Raw genomic sequence first — 3,524 nt, 5'->3', positions numbered from 1 at the left:
CTGCTAGGTTCTCAGAGCACAATTTACTCCTTGGATATCACTGCTTACTCAGTGTGGCATAACAGTTGGAGGTTAAAAGTGATCTGTACACCGCTTTCTCCTAATAAAGTAGGAAAACTGTACCTTCTCAGCAGATCTAGGGACTGTCACAGAAGAGTAAAGATGGGCATTTGCTCCAAGTGGAGCATTGTGAACTGCAAAACAGCCTGAAAACGTCTATGTTTGAAAAATTAAAGTTATGTGATCCTCTCCATCAATTAGATCTACATATGTTACATAGAAGAGTAAGTCAAAGGCCTAGCCAGGGAGAGGGATATATCTAACAGTATGTACCTGCCTAATTATTTATCAAGAACCCGAGAAGTGCAGTCTGGGAATAGAACAAGAGCCAGGAGTATGTAAAGCAAAAAAACCTGGAGTGCACCTTTCTACATAATGAGCAGAAGGTCAGCAAAGCTGTGCTTCAGCCTTGTATCTTCAGGGGTAATGTAGTGGGTTGTGGTGGAAATGCTGGATAAATACCATTCCAGGATGCAAAATTTGCACAGAGCAAGCATAGAAGTAATTATTACTAATCCAAGGCAAACAGAAACCCTGACTTTACTTCAGGTCTTTTTATTGTGCCCAGTGCTCGATGGTGAAGAACTCTGCAGCCCTACTGTCTTTCTCCTTCCCCGTGTAAAACAAATACTGTAACTCAATCCACACATCGCTTGAGAAAAATGTAGTACTTCTAGCAATTTTTACTAGATTACTAGAATAAAAGTAGTTCCTTCATTCTGAGGTGTACTACAGTAGCCCCAAATGGTGGACAGGCTTCATGTTTTCCTCATGCTCAACTTCAGGAAGCCCAAGTAATCAAGAATTCTTATGTACATTTCACCAAGTATCTACAGGGAAAAAAAAAAAAGGGATGGAGAATAGATCTGATCAGATCTGCTTGAAAGCCAAAAGCATAGTAGTGCCACACTCACACGCTGAGTCTTCCACAGGTTCTTTGGTCTTAAGGGTCTTCAAGTCAAAGCATGAACCTTGCCTCCAGCAGAAGTAAACTGTTTGCCCTCCCAAAGCTTCCATTGCCTTCTTCACGCATGTGCATTGAAGAAAAAAAGCCAATTAAACTATCAGTAAGAGATTAAAAAAGGTGCCACGGGGTTGAGAGAACAGAAATTTTATTAAACCCTTTGAAGTTCTACAGTCATGTTCATACAAAACTTCCCCAAGACCTAGTGCAAGAGAAGTCTGCAGGAATTACATTTCCCTCACAGAATATACAACTGTACAGCAAAAACTTAAGAGAATCTTGCACTTAAAAACAAGCTTAGTCCCTATACCACAGTATATGCATGCAAAAAAGTAGAATGACAAGTGACTATAACCAACCATAGTAACTAATTAAATACTCTCAAATGCAAGAGATTTAAACAACACTGACAGGTAAGACCTTAAATTTAAATTAAATCACTATAATTATCATCACCTGTGTAACAGGTACTTACCCACCTAAACTGGGGATGAAATATGTGTATCAAATTTTCAGTAAGATAATTTGTTAAAAATGCATACATGGAAAGAAACAGAGAGCTGCAGAAACCCTTCAGGGAAATAAATTCAACACAAAGAATCCCATTGGGTGAACCAACCAAAAAACATTATTTACAGATCTGATTTTATAAGCTATTCTGAAAAAGGGACAGAACAAGCTTCATTTCAAAATAAGCCTTTTTGTCTCAAAACAATTGGTCTTAAAGAGGGGCTAATGGATTTCTGATGTGCAGACACACTACAGTGCACTGTAAACAGCAACAGAGACATAGGTTACCTTCATCTTTCGAATGAAAGTGAAGTGAGATGAAAATCTGCTCATCATCTTAAGCTTAAATGAATGTCATAAAAATAATGTAATTTATATAATATCTACCAAGTGTAGTTGAAGGGTAAATGAAAAGCAAAAAATGTATTTTCAAATGAAACCCCAAAAATTACATTCACAAAAACAAGTTGTAGCAGAAAATACTTTAATTTGCATCTTGTAGATTCAAACATAGCAAAGATTCAGAAGTGTTCAGATCTCAGTAAGCAGTTTCAACATTGGTTTTGATTTTAATAAATATTACATTTTAATAGGGTAGCTATATGGAGAAATTGGAAAGTGATGAATTGCTGATTGCTACTTTATAAACATGAGCATCAAGATTATTTACAACACATTACAGGTCATTTCCCAGAAAAGCACAAAGCAAGGTCAGAGAAAGGCAACCCAACCATCAAAACACAACTCAAGAAAGTGTGGCACAGTGTATTTCATGCACATATAATGACAGACAGCACAGCTCATCAGCTGAAAAGTAGGAAAACACTTATTATTCCAGCTTACACAAGTCTCTGTATTTCATTGTTTTAAATCTATATTCTGACCTTTCTCCTCAATTGAAGAGCAAGTTGTTCACAACAGTGCTCTACTTTTTACCTATGCAGTTTGCACCAAGTCTTTTTTTACCATTTCACACAAGTCTTCTTGACTTAGGAACAATTAAATGTTTTTGTCTTTGTCTTCTCGCTACCTCTGGGATTACAATCATTTTGTCATTTGTACAAGGAAATGTACTGTTACTCTGAAATGAATGACAGACAATGTTGACAAGCTGATCTCCAACAGGGAGCTGGAATTTAAAATAGTTTACAGGTTGTGGACAGTGTAACTAACCTTATTCTTTAGTATAAAAACAGCTGTAAATTTCTAAAATTTAATCGAACATATAAAGAACTAAGTCATCCAACCCACACAGCAAAACTTTATAGGCAGCACAGTCACAGAATGTACATTAAATACAGTAAAAAAAGATGTGACAGGAAAATTGTTTCAACCAGATTTGTTACATGAAAAATGTTATGTCCCATTTCTACAATGATAGTGAAATGAAACACCTTCCATATTTGATCACTAAGCAAGATGCACCTTCAAGTGCAACAGAACTTCCCCAAATGCAGAATTTGCTGTTCAGTTGCATTCCTGTGTTTCCATGACACAAACGAGAAGAAAAGCTTCCCATCTCTTTATGTCCTTACCCAAAAGTATGAACCTTGCCTGCACTGTGCCAGTGAGGGCTGCAAGGAGCAGGTATCCAGGATTTGCATACCCAAATCTCTCTCTCCTGTCTCATGAGCAAGTGCATGATGCTGCTTCAGTGTCTGTAGATTTTAGCCAGGCACAGGTGGAAAAAAACCCAAAATAGCAAGTTGCATCCCCAGAAGGAGGTTGGAAGCAATTCACTTTCCCCACAAAGTGAGGGGAAAAAAGGAAGAAACATTTCTCAGACTCAGGTCCTTCCTGGGGTGGCACAGACAATACAATTTTTTTTTTCCATTAGAAAATCCTGCCTAAAGCTTTAGGCACTGTAATATATAACAATACAGATAAATCCCAGGTGTACAGCATTCCTCACACAAGTGAGTCTACAGGTTCTAGCCCTTGCAGGTCTATCTAAAAGGCAAGGAATTAATGGCCAACTGAAAACTACACT

The sequence above is a fragment of the Pseudopipra pipra genome, chromosome 3 (genome assembly GCF_036250125.1).
Source record: "Pseudopipra pipra isolate bDixPip1 chromosome 3, bDixPip1.hap1, whole genome shotgun sequence".
In the NCBI taxonomy this organism is placed as follows: domain Eukaryota; kingdom Metazoa; phylum Chordata; class Aves; order Passeriformes; family Pipridae; genus Pseudopipra; species Pseudopipra pipra.
The sequence above is the reverse complement of the archived record's forward strand: the minus strand, read 5'-3'. Positions refer to the sequence as shown.